We start from the raw sequence: 16,424 nt of genomic DNA on the forward strand, positions 1-16,424 counted from the left end.
CTTTAAATATATATGGTCATAATTGAGTGTCATGTTCTTCAGAAATTTTGTACATCATGTAATAGGGTCATGATGCCAACTTACTCTGACGGAATACTCCCTGTAATACAGAATAGCACTCACTGATTAGACTGTATACTCATCCATTCATCACACATCCAGGTATGCCTGCCAGACACAGACATGAACTTACAAGAGTGTCCTCAAAGAGCACAGAATCTCCTACAATTCAAGGATCTGGGACGGCCCTTTCCTTGTGAGAGTCCATTAGATGCCCCAGCTTCCCTCGCTTTGATAAAAATCTTTGGAGTGGGTGCAGTAGTCAAGTGCATGTACCAAATATAAAGGCAATTAAGGGTCACATTAATTACAGTGGAGTTGTTCACTGGGCTAAATTTTATTGTTTAGTTTATACACTCTCTGTATAAAATAGTCTGGGTCAAGTTTTAATAGATTTTTCTTCTTAACCTTGAGATCTAAAAAAATTCAATTAATCAGAACTCTTGTCTCCTCCACCCTATTACCTGTACCATTCTCCCAAGCCATCTCTTCTTCCAGGATTCATAGCACACACACACAGAAACCATCTACTGTGGCCAGAGGGCAAGAATCAAAAGAGCCTGAGGTCAGAGGATGCTATTTCACAGCTATGGTGGGATTTGAGATTGAGAGAAGGTCGTCTAATTTCTAAAAGCTTTCCCTGCTCCAGTGTACAAGGCGAAGATTGACTTGGTGGCCTCAAAGTCACTCTGAAGATCAATTGAGATGTTTATAAAAGGCTGTGGAAAGAGCATTTTGCAAACCCAGGGGGACTGGTCTTCAGACATGCACACACTACAAGATGTATCCCAGAGTAAGTTTCCCTGACTGTGCTGTAGGTGTCTTCCCTGCTGCTATCTAGGGCAGATCAGAGGATTTACAAGTGGGAACCTCACTCTCACCCTTTATTTGCAGTTTCTTTGAGTGAGGCTTCCTGCTTCATTCCCTTAGATCTCCCTAAAAACTTCCAATAGTGTTGGCATTATGGGTTAAATATTTGCAAACCAAGATGAAAGCTCACTCATATGCCAATGATCAAAATAAACTCCATATTGATTGAGTGAAATACAAACCTAAAACTATTTGGAGGTTTGTGATGCTGTATTGGGTCACTGAAGTTTCTTTCCCTGTATTTTTCTAATTTTCCAAATTGTTTGCAGTGCACACACACAGTTTTACCACACACATGCATTTAAGGTGGCATATTTCCAGATGAAGGCATGCTCCTGGGGTGGGAATCCCAGAATGCAATGAAAGAGGAATGCATAAACAAACACATACACAAATAATTAGATGATTATAAACTGGTATAAGCTCAGTGGAGAGTGTGGTATACACTTAAAAGGGAGTGAGGACACTAACTTAAATCAAGGTGGTAGTCTTGGTCTCTCTGTGAAGTGAATTTAAAAGGGGCATATAAAGAAAGGAGAGGAGTAAGCCAGTAAGCCAGGGAAGGGTGTGAATGGGGAGAGGCAGCCTGGGTAAAGGCTCTAAGGCAAGCAGTGCCTTTCAGAAACCAAACAGAAGAGGGTGGCTGGCAAATGTTATCAAGGCAAAGGAGAATGCAGAAATGGTGCACTAAGGTAAATCTGAACTATCACTGCATGCCTATGAAGTTGACAAAACAGGAAAGAACTGATAATACTCAGGTCTGTCAAGGTTACACTGGAAATGCGCACCTCATTACAAATCAGCATAATTATTTCACAGAAAGAAATCTGTGAAATGTAACAAAAGTCATAAGAATACCCCTACTCTTTGATCCCTCAGCCCCTTAAATTTAGTCTAAGAAAAAAAATAAGCATAAGGCTACAGGCAGGAGGAAGGCGGCACTTTGGAAACATTCAAGTATCCAACAATACAGGAATCAGCGAACAAATTATGGCAATTAGATTGGATGGGACACTATGGAGCATTAAAAAATGTTGCAAGTGCATTAAGACCTGTAAAATATTGACTTGATGGTGCTGAGTGACAGGTGGGGTTGTAAATGGTACATAGGGAACAATGACACAGTGAGAACGGGGTCAGTGATTGAAAGGGATTACACAGTAGCAAAACAATGGGAGCTCATTTCTATTTTCAAAAAATTGTTCTGATGTTAATACTCCCTAATTTTTCAAATATGAAGATGAAGAACACACAAAAAGGAATGATGGCAGCAACTCCTCAATGGCAACAGAGCTATGGCTCCTCTCCACTCAGGGCCCACCAGGTTGGAAGAGTTACTTTCTATTAATGACTCAAGACATTCCCTGCTAGGGCAAACTATATGGCAATGACATGGGTTTGAGACTCCCCCACACTTCTCAGATCCACTCTCAGTACTCACCACATCATCCTTCATGAATATCAGAAGGACTTTGGGGCTGGAGCAATAGTTCAGTGGGTAGGGTGTTTGCCTTGCACACAGCCAACCCAGGTTCGATTCCTAGCATCCCATATGGTCTTGTGAGTACCATCAGGAGTAATTCCTGAGTGCAAAGCCAGGAGTAATTCCTGTGCATCACTGGGTGTGACCCAAAAATAAAAAAAAGAAAGACTTCTGGGTAAAGTCAATGGAGGGTGTGGTAGAGAATCCTGGCTTAAATATAGTTTTGGCTGAGGGTACATGGTAATCTCTTGAAATTCTGGACCCTACCCAATTTCTTTGTGACTATTTCAAGAAGCTAGTTTTGCTCCTTGGGCCCACTACAGTGAAGCTTTAGGAATTTACTGAGGAAGAAGGGGAGAGAAAGAGAATTCCTAGGTATTGAATTATCAAAAATTCCCATTTACCAGATACCTACTAATGGTGGTACATTGTACCAGGTACTGATGTTATACCAGTGAGTGGGCTAAGAGGCTCTGGCCTCACCCACCTCCTAAGCATCATGGTTTGGAACAAGTACTTCAGGTCTCTAAATCTTGGTAAGTGATGTTCATTATGGTGCTTACCTTCCCATAAGGTTATAAGCAGGTTCAGAGCATTATTAATCATTGTTAATACAAATGAGTTGACTTCTACTCAATGAAGTAAGCATCATTATCTCCACTTAAACTGGTTCAGAGAGACCAAGCAAATTATACAAAGCTTCCCAGCATCCTAATGAGAGACGATTATACTTAGACGGGGCTGACAGAAAACATTATTTATTTAACTGCCCCTTGATCCACTACAACACAGTTGAAAGCCTGGTCTGCATTCTAGCACTCATAAAATATGGCACCATGCCTGAGCCTTCCGAGTATGCCAACAATCCAGTGCTTAACCAAAGTAATCTTTCCTATCGATAACGTATGCTTTATAAGTTATGATCTTTCAGATTTGCTCTTGACTCTATGGAGGAAACCTAGATCTCTCAGGTTGTACAAATGTTATATAGCATAATAAATATTTAGATGTGATCTCATAACATGTAGGTAGTGTATCACTGTATCGCTGTATCACTGTCATCCCGTTGTTCATCAATTTGCTTGAGTGGGCACCAGTAATGTCTCCATTCGTCCCTGTCACATGCTAGTGTAGCCCGATGGTGTACTGGGGGCTCTTTCAGGGTCACAGGAATGAGGACTGCAGTTGTTACTGTTTTTGGTATATCAAGTATGCCACAGGTAGCTTGCCAGGCGCTGCCATGCGGGTGGGATACTCTCGGTAGCTTGCTGGGCTCTCTGAGAGTAGTGTATATGTGTAGTAAATAAATAAATATATGTGTAGTAAATAAATAAATATATAATTGATATGCACGAAAGGGTATTTATTTGCCTTGCACAAACCTAACCTGGGTTTAATCTCAAGTTGCCCCAATGGTCCCCCAAGCCCTGACAGGAGTGATCCCTGAGACAGAGCCATATGTAAGCTCTAAGTACAGTCAGGTATGCCCCAAACCCAAACAATAAAAATCAATTAAATAATAAAATGAACTATACTTGTTTTGAGAAGGCCATTCTCATTCGCAGAGAACACAGGTCTTCAGCCTAGATCTCCTTCCCTGCATCTCCCTTCACACTCAGCTCAGTGATGCAAAGAAGGGATAGGATTTGAAGTTGAAAATGAATCTGTGGAAAGCTAAGGGAGATAAGGTTTTTGAAGCAATTATAGGTTATCTGGGAGGGAGAAGAAATCAGAAGGGAGGTTGCTGGCTACCTAAAGCTAGAAGAAGGATTCCCAGTTGCTTGCTGGGTAGCATGCATTGAAAAATCCCTGCTCATATTCATCAAACATCAAAAATTTCTGGTACTGCAGGAAGTCACTTCCTGCTGGGAGCAGGGGGGAGTGTCCCCCAAGGATGCTCCTAACTAGATGTTAGGGGAATGATTCGGTCATGTGTAAAATCGGTAATGGAACACTGTAGCCAATGCTTTATAGCTCTTACTGATAAATCTGCCTCCTGATGTATAGGCTGCATATAGCCTTAGCACGGTTCTGGCTGTAAACTGCTTTTAAATGATATGGATCACCAAATCATTTATTATTGCTCTTTTAAAAATAAACTATTGCAATAGTACAGGAAGTAGGACATTTGCTTGCACACGGCCCACCCAGGTTCAAAATCTAGAACCACATATGGTCCCCTGAGCCTTCCAGGAATGATCCATGAACACACCGCCTGGAGTAAGCACTGATCATCACCGGGTGTGCCTCCTCACTGAAAAAAATAAAACCAAAAAAACTCTAGAGATAGGGATGTGGCTCAATGATAGAACCCTGGGTTTGATACCAGCACCACGGAAATAGACAAATGAAAATAAATTCTGGATAATATTTAACTACTTTAAATAATTTAGTTTTGACATTTCACAGAATTACTCAATGCATCGGAAGACCCTGGCAAGTTCCCCATGGCATATTTGATATACCAAATACAGTAACAATAACAGGGTTCATTCCCCTGACCCTGAAAGAGCCTCCAATTGTTGGGAAAGACAAGTAAGGAGAAGCCGCTAAAATCTCAGGACTGGGACGAATGGAGACATTACTGGTGCCCACTCAAGCGAATCAATGAACATCAGGATGACAGTGATATAGTGATTTCTATTTCTAAAAACTGGAATGGCAATTACATATGCAATTTTATCAGCTGATTTTTAACTAATTACAGCATGAACATGATCTATATTATTAGATATTCCATGAATATAATAGTATGTAACACTAGCATAGATTTCCACTATGTGCTGCACAGAAAGTTACTCAGCTAATCTTTCATAGTTGGTAGATGTGATTTCCAAGTCTTGCCCTTATAAATAATGCAGAGATAACCTCTACATACACAACTCTTTTGAGCAGTTCTAATTATTTTGTTAGGAATAAAAAATCAGCAAATAGTCCTGTAAGAATGCCATGACAGTTAGCCCACCTACAGAAAGGCTTGTTCCAACTTCACTATTCCTTACCAATGTTGGTAATTACCAGTGAAACATAGATACATTTCAGTAATCTTATAGGTTAAAAATTTATTTAATTCTGTGACACTGCACACTTTAATTATACTTTTTGCCATTGATTCTTTTATTTAGCAATCACCTGATTATATCATTTAGACTTCTGTATTCGTGCAATATTTTGGTGTATGGAAGATCTTTGCATGTGAGATTTTTTTGGTATATTCCTATGTATTTCTATATATTCGTTTTTTTAGTATATTCCTTTTTTCTTCATTTTGTCACAGGTTCTACCAGATTTAGTTCACTTGTTTTATTTTTGAATTTTATTAATGTGGCATATATTTTTCTTCATCTCTTTTTTCCTTATCTCTTCATATAGTAACATCTGTAAACCATGAATCAATACATTTATTTTAAAATCTAGTGTAAAATATTTTCTTAATTTTATTCTAGCTCTTGCTTTCTTCTTTTTGTTAATTCTTAATCAATTCAGAATTTAGCATGTCCATCATATATGTGTGTGTGAATTTAGAATTAATTCTGATCTTTTCCTATATTATTAGCTACTTTAAAATATATTACTGGTAAGAAATTCTCTACTTACACAAATTTTAAAAGCCAGTTTCATGATATATTGTATTTTGTCTGGGTTTTAATTATTAGAAAAGAATTACATGTTAGTTTCTTCCATTAATTCTCCTCCCTCTCACCACTACCTTTTAAAATGTCTTGGATACTTTTCCTTGTATATTCTTCTAAGTTGATTTTGAAATAGCTTTGTCAAGTTCAAAAAAACACCACTAGCATTTTTATTACAATTATATTAATTCCATATTTAATTTGGGAAGAACCGATTTTTTCACAATATTAAATCCACTAATCCAAAACCACAATGCCTATTTCCTTTATTTATTTATTCAGGCCTCGTTTTTCCATCCTCAATAAGTTCTTTCTGTCTCTGTGTGTTGACATATAGATTTCACACATTTCTTGGCTTGCTTCTAAGTATTTATACGTTAATTGCATTTGAGACCGGGATACATTTTTTATATTTTCATATTGGTTATTACTGTGATATGGCTATTGATTTTTGTTTATTTGCTTTGTGCCTGACCAAAAAACTAAAATCTCTTAGTTCTAATAGCTTTTTTTTATGGCTTAGTCTATTCTCTCAGGCTTTGAAACTTCAAGAACATTTTCTTCTAGAAATAAGAAGGAACATTCCATTCCTAGCTTGTTAAGAATTCTGATCAGTAATGAAGATTGAATATTTTCAAATTACTTTCAGCCTCTCTTGATGCTTTTTATCCTTTGACCTACTGATAGGAAATATTATAGCAATAGTTTTTATGGTATTCAACGTTTTTCCTAAGTGTGGGTCCGATTCCTCCACCCCTTTCGGAGAGCCTGGCAAGCTACTGAGAGTATCCCACCCTCACAGCAGAGCCTGGCAAGCTACCCGTGGCGTATTCGATATGCCAAAAACAGTAACAAGTCCCACAATGGAGACGTTACTGGTGCCCGCTTGAGCAAATCAATGAACAATGGGACAACAGTGCTACAGTGCTACAGTGTTTCTGTCATAAACACGACTTGGTCTTAGAATATTATGCTTTTACACTGATGCTAGGTTCCAGGAATCACAACAGAGAATGCTAGAGCTTTACAGCTAGATAATTAAAGACTCAATTCCCATATGGCCTACACAAACATGTATGTGGCCTTGGGTATATTACTTACCATCTAGACAGTGGAGAAAATCATACCCACCCCAGTAAGGCCCCATAAGACAAGTAATCAGGTTTTAATCCTGTTATTTCTGGCTCCTGAGCACTGAGATGGGAATAGCCCTGAGTAGGATCAGATGTGGAAAGAAGGGAGGAAGGGAGAAAGGGAGGAAGTAGGGAGGGAGGTAGAAGGGAGGAAGGAAGGAAAGAAAGAAGGAAGAAGGGAGGGAGGGAGGAAGAGAGGGAGGGAGGAAGGAAGGAAAGAAGGAGGAAGGAAGGAAGGAAGGAAGGAAGGAAGGAAGGAAGGAAGGAAGGAAGGAAGGAAGGAAGGAAGGAAGGAAGGGAGGGAGGGAGGGAGGGAGGGAGGGAGGGAGGGAGAGAGAAGGGAGGGAGGGAGGGAGAAGGGAGGGAGGGGAAGGAAAGAAAGACAGAAAGAAAGGCGAAAGAAAGAAAGAAAGAAAGAAAGAAAGAAAGAAAGAAAGAAAGAAAGAAAGAAAGAAAGAAAGAAAGAAAGAAAGAAAGAAAGAAAGAAAGAAAGAAAGAGAGAGAAAGAGAGAGAAAGAGAGAAAGAGAAAGAGAGAAAGAGAAAGAAAGAAAAAGAGAAATAAAGAGAGAGAAAGAAAAAGAAAAAGGAAGGCAGGAAGAAAGAAAGAAAGAAAGAAAGAAAGAAAGAAAGAAAGAAAGAAAGAAAGAAAGAAAGAAAGAAAGAAAGAAAGAAAGAAAGAAAGAAAGAAAGAAAGAAAGAAAGAGAAAACAAAATAAAACTGCATGTGTTTTATTCAAAACAAACTTGTAGATGCTGAATATTATACATGTTCTATTTGGCCAGTCTCTGATTACCTCAAGATTTCCCTAGCTAAACAAAAGAAAAAAAAAGAAGAGAAAAGAAAAAGAAAGAAAATATAAAAACATTTTCCTAGCAACAGGAAATACTGACCTCTAATTCAGACATCTTGGGGGTTTCTTTCAGTATAGCTATCTTGAGAAGAAAAAGACTAGCCTTTTATTATCATTCTTTATATTTGTAGCTCTTTCCCCATCCCCGGCCAAATCTCAACCTACAAAGTGTGTCTGCTGACTTATTGAATTTCACCATCCAGGTGGCCTTCATTCTCAAGGGAGCATGGGGCAGCAGAAAAACCTCAGTCTAACAGGATGTTTAATAGGACTTTTCTTGTTTCTGTTGAATTTTACCTAGGGCTACAGTACAAGAGGAATGCCTGATGCTGCCTTCTGCAGAGAACAGCGAGGCACCTGCCAAAGTCCCTTCTACACTACAGAGAGGTGCGTAAGTCTACTCTCCCCATTCACTTTACCCAGCCTAAGAACTGCAGGAGCTGGGCAGTTTCCAAGGTTATGCGTGGTAGCCAGAGTGGAACACGGCCCCATGTCTTAAGCCAAGAGAGGTGGCTTTGCATCGCCTCTGCAGCTGCTCCATGTGCAGGAGGAAGGAAGACGGTATGTAAGATATGGAGCTTGGCCACCCAAGCCAAGGTGGGTCCTTGCTCATCAGTTCTCACTTCCTGGCTCCAGCTCCACAACCCAGCACGGGGCAGTCAGGCTTCCTTGCCTTCACCCCTCATCTGGCCGGCATGGCCTGGCCCCTAGCGACTCATAGTGGCATAGAGGGGTTGAGGACAGGTAAAAGACCCAAAGGTTGTTGGGGCGCCTTCCATCTGGCACACTTGTCCCACTTTAGAGAAGCATCCCTTGTCCCTTTGGGCATGGAGGACCATACTTGCCCATTACCCCCATACTAAAGATTCCAGCTCAAAAATGCCATTTTGTGGAGTGGTGGTTTGATTTCCATGAGCTAATCTTGCTGTATTTCCTAAACAGTCTCCCCAGGTTTGTGACAGAAGTTTAGATGCCTAGACTCTCACCATTGGATGCCCCCAAAGGAAGTTCCACTGAATTTTTGTTCAGAGGCCCCAGAGTTACACCAGGTTACATCACCCCCACCCCCCATTTACAAGCTGACGCTTAGAGAAATAAAGAAAAGGCTCAACAAAGCCCATATGCCAGCTCTGCAGCTAGATTTTATTTTCCATCCCTCCTTCCCCATGCTGTCCTCTGCTCTGCAGGCAAGGCTGCAAACACAGATGTCCCCAAGGAAGATCACTCCAGAATCAGGAGCCCTTCCTAGTTAACCTAGTTGGTCACCTTGCAGATCTAAGGCTCTCTCTGTCTTTGTCCCTGTCTCTCTCTGTTTCTTTCACTGTTTCTGTCTCTGTATCTGTCTGTCTCTCTCTCTGTCACTCTCTGTCCCTCTATCTCTGTCTCTCTGTCTCTGTCTCTGTCTCTATCTCTCTCTGTATCTCTCTGTCTCTGTCTCTGTCTCTGTCTCTCTCTCTCTCTATCTCTCTCTCCATTACAAAAGACAGAAGCAGAACGGGCTAGTTCTCATCCTCCCAGGCCCCATTACCAGTGTCACCATGGCTGCAAGGACCCCAGAACACAGATCAGCTACCCTCTTCCTGCCTCCTCTGGGTGACTATGCTAGGAGACAGCTGCCTGACAGGGAAGAGGGTACCCAAGAGAAGAGCTCTTTGCCCTGGGGCTGACTGAGACTGGCACCCTCTTCCTGGACCTGACAAGAATGCCCGACCACCAGGGCATCAATGTCCTGGTTCTCTGCCTGACACATAACTTGCTCCACAGAAATGTTCCCCCACAAGGCCCATCTCCATAAAAGGAAAAGAAACAGAGGCCCATTCTGGTTAAGGAAATCCACTCAGGATCATGGATTGGGGAGAGCGGGAAGGTGGGGGAGAGAAGTCCTTGGAGGAGAATCTAGCTGCTTTCTGGATCGCAAGCTCAGATTCTGTTTACTAAATTCTAACAACCACTCTCCCTTCGCTGAGCCCAGTGATTTGATTTTCTCTTTTTTATGCCCTTGCAGAAAAGAGCAGGAAAGACCTATCACTTCAAGTAGAAATCCATAAATATGCAAATAAAATATGATGGGTGAACACCTAGCATGAGGGGGGTGGGGGTGGCGACCAGCAGTGCAGCCAAGAGCTGCACCCCGCAAAGGCCCTTTCACCTGGACTGTCTGAGCTTGAAGGACCCTGATTTCAGCGAGTTCGCCGTCAGAGGAGGCAAGGCTGCCTGACTTGGTTGCAAGGTTGCTGATTTGTGACTCCAAAATTAGATGTGAGCACTGCAGGGATTTCAAGTAGGCTTTGGGGGATGAGGGAGAGATTTCTCAAGCAAAATGATGAACACCTTTGGGTCACTGAAGACCTATTTCAAAAGTGAGGAGGAACGTGTCTACAGAAGAGAAACCAAGAGGCAGAGAGGGTGTCGTATGGCAGAGACTGGGGGATATTAAGAGAGAATTTCTCCTGTCTGGTACCACTCGTTGCTTTTATATTTTGAAGTTTTCAAAGATTATTTTTAGAGGGCCAGAGTCATAGTATAGCAGGTAGGGCATTTGCCTTGCACACGGCCGATCTGGGTTCGATTCCTGGCATCCCATATGGTCCCCCAAGCACCGCCAGGAGTAATTCCTGAGTGCAGAGCCAGGAGTAACCCCTAAACATTGCTGGCTGTGACCCAAAAATAAAAAAAAATTAATTTTATTTTCAACAGAGTCAATGATTTGCAACTATTAATAATGGTTTCTCATGCACATGATTCTAACACCACACCGTGCATCACCATGGTAGCCATCTCCCTCCTCAAAGGACTCCAATACACTGCCCTCTCATTCCCCTCGACCTGTCAACATCTATGGAAAGCAATATGTCAATCGCTCCAAAAAATAGGAAGACCCAACCATCTGACCCAACCATACCACTTCCTGGAGATTGTCCCCAATCATCAAGCAGATGTTCAGACCATTAATAAATATGGCACATCCTGAAGAGATGCAACGATACGCTGGATCCATGTGGTGCCCACTCCTCTGATCACCTGGGTTCCCCCATTACTGACCCTAGCCCCATTCTCAGCATTGGTGCTCTTGGTTCTCCCCAGGGTCCAGGGTCACTGATTCAATAGCCTGCCTGCTGTCCCTACTCTATGAACCTGTTGGATATTCCCTATGCCTCCACTGAAATCTATCCAGAGTGTTGAAAACCTCAGGCTAACACCAGCTAGTGAATGACCACGGACCCTGCAGACTCCCAGCAGTAACCTGCCCTGCCCTGGGAAGAGGGCGTCAAACTTCCTGTGAGAAGTACTAGACTGTCCTCCAGGATGCAGCTCCGTCACAAGACATCTGTCACTGGGCAAGTGGTAGAGAGAGCCATTCAATGGTCTGGAGTCCAGTCTGCAAACCTAGCCACCATGCTCAGAATGAGGGCTTCCTCTCAGGTGACAAGTGGCAGCTGTATGGCTCACCTGATCTCAACCCAGGGGTCCAGAGTAATGGCTGCTGCAGACGTTTTGTGTGGATATCATGCTTCACGATCACAGCATTCACAACAGTAGCAGCGAGACAATAACGTATTTCAATGTAGGCATCTAAAGAGCATTTCTGAGCTTTTTCAAAGCACTTTGATGTGCGTTACTGCCTAGCTTCCCAGGCCTGTATTTCAGGAAGGATGGTGGATGATTAAACTGAGCAAAAGGAACAAAATGATGAAAGAAAAATAAATAAATGAATGGGACATCTCCAGAGTAGAGCATGAAGAAAGAGAATTAAATTGCTTTCATCGGTAACTAAGGAGTGCCTTTGATCCTAAAACCCAGGTACAATCAGGTAGTGCTCAGGGAAGAGGAGGTGATCTGCTGGTCTCTCCTGAGCTCTAGATTTGCATATACTGTAGCCAGACCTAGCTTCTTCCCTACATCAAAGCAAACCTGAGCTTGTTCCCTGTGCAAGCCCCCACTCACATCCCCCCCCCCCCCCGGCACACACACACCACACACACCACCAAGCATTTTCTGATTCCAACACCCATTTCTTAGTCCTTCAGTACCAGAAGCCTCAGAATCCTCTCTCCATGCCTTTATTTCCAGTTCTCTTCCTCACAACCCCCCTGCCCATATCTATCACTCTCCTTATCTGACCTCCTTCAGTCCCCATTCAGGCTTTGGTTTAACTAGCTGAGAGTCTTGCTCTAATTTCCAGATTGTTGGTTGCAAATACTTCCCTCTAGTCAAACTACTGATAATCTCTTCTCTGAAGGGTTGACCCTGCTCTCAGTGCCTTATTAAGCTACCTGTCCAATGACCTCCCAGATATGACAAAACAAAACAGATCCCCACCAAATTTAGTGAATATCTTTGTAGCATGGGCATATTTCTTTGAATGTCACTGAATCATGAGGATGAATGAAGATACCCTTTTTTATTATTATTTTCCAAAAAGTGCCTTCGGTAAAATTCCTCATTGAAATGTGATTATGAAACATACTACTTTCAGAGGACAGAAGGATAAGTTATTAAAGCAGGTAATACCCTATCCAAGCTTGGCAATTCAATATTCATCCATAAAAATAATTGATTTGATCCTGCCGATGAGACTTTTCTCTATCCACAGGGTGAATCTAGGAGTTTCCAGGGTTTTTGATCTTTATAAATGATATTCAAAGTACTTTAGCAGTCCCCCTGGACTTATTTGCTGATGATCACATAATACATTTTGAAATTCAATCGTGAGATGATCATCTCAATAAAAATTTACAATTTATTGCAAACGGTTGCCCCGACTGTGTAATGGAATTTACATGTTGAAAACACAATTGTCTGACTATCATCATAAAAATTATAAGCTGAAATGCTGTTTGTGGTTTTATATTTCAAGAAATGTTGGTGTTTAAGTAAGTTACAGCTGAAATCTTGAATAATCCACATTTTACAAAACAAATTGCCAGAAAGATCATCTTCTTCCCTGCATTGCTACTGATAGCAGAATGTTCTTTGACTTGTAATTAATTTTTAAGAAAATTCAAGGGCTGATATCCATTTGTAGATGTTGTTTATTGGGGTTGGTAGTCTGAGTCCCCCTGCTTTCCTATTCTATTATTAATTTCACTGGAAATGTGCTCATTATTTAACAAAATAGAAATCAAGAGTGTGTGGAGTGTGTAAGGTATAATTTCTGCCCAGAGGAATTTATAGTCTGGGTAAAAATCCCAACAGAACAGCTCAAAGGGGAAAACATAAACATAATGTAGAGAGTTGAAATAGTACATTTCATGGCAAAAAACAAAGTTGATCTGGAAAGAGTAGATCCAGAGCAAGGCTTTTTCTAAGTCTGGTAGCTGGACTAGAAGCCTCATTGTCACCTGGGACCTTGTTAGAAATGTGTATGCTTCAATCAGGTCAAGAGAATACTTGTCCTGCACGTGTGAAGCCCTGGGTTCAATACTTGGTACTTTGAGAAAAAATGAAAAGAAGTAATAAATGCAGAGAAGGAAGCAATCTAGGGATGAAGGAAGAAAGGAAAGGAAAGGAAGGAAGAAAGGAAAATAGTATGGGGAAGGCACTGGGACTTCAGTTATATTGTTGATGTAGGAGAGTGGTATAGCTAGATATCCGAAGCACAGACTCAACAACACTAAAAACATGAGATCTAAGCCGCAACCATTAAACTTTGTAATGTGCCTGTCAAGGTGGCAGGTGGGGTGGAAAGATGTGAAGGGATGGAGTCTGGGAACACTGGTGGAGAGAAGTTGACACTGGTGGTGTATTGGTTATTGAAATATTATAAGCCTTGCTCTAAGACTCAACTATCAATAACTTTCTAAATCAAGGCTATTTAATTAAATTTTTCAAAATTTTAAAGAAATGCACATTCTCAGCTTCTGGGAGCCCATGAATATATGCTTTGAGGTTCACTAGTGCAGACCTCTCCTTCTACGATTTACTGGTCTACTGTGGCACAGCTTTGGTGGTGTACTGTGGTACACTTTGGTGGTGTACCAAATACTGCTTGGTCCTTGAGGCAACTTTGCGAAGTAATTGGGAGGAGAAATGAATTGTTAATCCAAGTCAGTTGAGTCATTTGAGTCAGTACATCAATTGAGTGCTTAGAGCTTAATCTCTTGAACTCAGAAGCTCCCCCTCACTTGGTTTAATAAAGGTTCCTCAACCCTGGAGGGTGACATTGGCCAATGGAGAGACTGGCTGGGGAGAACTGATTGCCACACAGTGTGGACTTGACCACTGGAATGGCCATCCATTGTGTCTCTCGCATGGGCCAGTTTCTGTGCTGTTGGGACAGTAGAAGAGTCCACTTGGTAAGGACAAGCAGGGAATAGGCAGAGACTTAGCAAGAAACTCAAGTGTGAATATAGCTGGAAAAGTTGTATAGGGGCCTATACAACAAGGGCAGGTGGGGATCCTACCAAATGCAGTGACGAGATACTGAGGAATGGTTACAATCAATTCTGCTAGAACACTATGTGCACTGTAATGGCAACGGAGTCCAAGGAGATTGGTATAACGAGGGTCACGCCAACATAACACACATCCCACTTATACTCTGTGTTATTCTCTGTTATTATATTTTTTTGCGTTTTGTGTCATACCTGGCGATGCACAGGGGTTACTCCTGGATCATGCACTCAGGAATTACCCCTGGCGGTGCTCAGTGGACCATATGGGTTCCTGGGAATCGAACCCGGGTCGATCACGTGCAAAGCAAGTGCCCTACCCGCTGTGCTATCACTCCAGCCCTTCTCTGTGTTATTGAGAAAGCAGAAACTACCACCAGCTGAACTTCACATAGGAACTAAGGACAAAATGGACCCACATGGCTGGGTGTTTGAGTCATGTCCATATGTACCTGGTGGCCCAGATCCCAAACTCTGATCTCATATTCTGCAGAGCTTTCCTCCTGCTGTCACAGCAGCCCCCAGGATGTCATTTCTCTAGCACCCATTCCACACCAGAAACTTCAGGTCTGTTCCATGTAATCCACCATACGTACTGCAGTGTACAAGGAAATTCACACGTTAGCCAGGAATGTGGGTACAAACTTGTGAGACGCTTTTTATTGGTTTCTGCTCATTTTAATTTGTTTTGTTTTGTTTTAGGCCTCCCAAGTACTTCTCAGGAGGTTCCGCAGCCAACCAGGCCAGAGGCTCCATGTAAGGGCCTGAGGATGCGCAACTGCTCAGATCTTGCAGTGTCAGAGATACCCAGACCACTCCAGCAGTTCTGAGGCCCTCCAGGGCCACACCTGGTGGAGCTTGGGGGCTTCGAGGGCTGTACCTGGTCATGTGGTGCATGGAATCAAACCCAGGTCAGGCATTCAGGTGACACTATAGTATCTCCCAGCCCCTTTACTCATTTTTTAAAATGTCACTGATAAGGTGGGAGTGGTGAGCCCCAGCCCCATGTCTGACCCTAAGCCCAGTGCCTTTGTGTCATGTAACTTTGTAGGGTGCAGGGTTCTCTAGGGGCATGGGTCACACTATGGCAGAGCTGACTATATATTTTGCTTTGCCTTTTGTTCCATGAAAGTCACTGGGCTAATGAGTTCTCTCCCCACCCAGACTTGCCAGCGAGTCCTCTATTCTCAGAAGCCATTGCTCAGGCAGCCACTTCCCCTGCCTCCCCTACACACTGGATTCTTGGGGCCTGCACCCGACTGTCATTACATCCACACTCTTGATTTATTCCTCACAATGCAACCGATGGCCAAGTACATTAATGACAGAAAATTGTGTTCACATCTCGATCACTTCAGGACATTCCTGCCACTGTGGACAGCTTGACTCCTTCCTGCACAGACAGCAGAGCACTCAGGCCTAAAGGTTAGCTGGAGGAAAGACACGAAACAATCTACGTGATGTGTTTTGCCAGCAGTGCCAAGTTCTTTCCATTTCTCGAGTTGCCATCAGAGCTGGAGCCTCTCCGGGAGGCTGACAGTGATCCAGTCACAGCCAATCTTCCTGATGGGAACCACCATGAATCCTGGAGCCCACTGGGACATAGCTGGATCCAACAAATCCCGCCAGACCACAGGCGTGGCCAACACACTCCTCAACAACATCCAGAAACCTCTGAGAAAAAGCAGAGCAAAAAGTTTCCATGGAAGCAGATTCTATAGGGATGCAGAATCCAGAGGCTAGAGGAGCTGGTCCCAGCCAGACTCTTAAGTGGGAACCAGAGTCCCCAAGGTTTGTGGGGCCAGGAGGCTCTTAGGGACTACTGGATGACACACTCAGAGTCAGGAGGCACCTGTGACTCCTCACAGCCAGAATTAGAACCACAACCCTCATGTAAACTTGTCAAAATCAAAAGCTCGGGCTGGAGCAATAGTACTGTGGATAGGGTACTTGCCTGGCAGGTAGCCAAGCAGGGACGAATGCTCAGTACCACATAAGGTCC

At 42.6% G+C, this 16,424-nt stretch overlaps 1 protein-coding gene across 15 annotated transcripts in view; it reads right to left on the reverse strand.

Annotated features, from left to right (window-relative positions):
* Nucleotides 1–16,424, reverse strand: part of PTPRT (protein tyrosine phosphatase receptor type T) — a 1,130,358-nt gene that overhangs the window by 604,721 nt on the left and 509,213 nt on the right. The window lies entirely within an intron of this gene.

The sequence above is a fragment of the Sorex araneus genome, chromosome 5, assembly GCF_027595985.1.
Source record: "Sorex araneus isolate mSorAra2 chromosome 5, mSorAra2.pri, whole genome shotgun sequence".
Taxonomy (NCBI): Eukaryota; Metazoa; Chordata; class Mammalia; order Eulipotyphla; family Soricidae; genus Sorex; species Sorex araneus.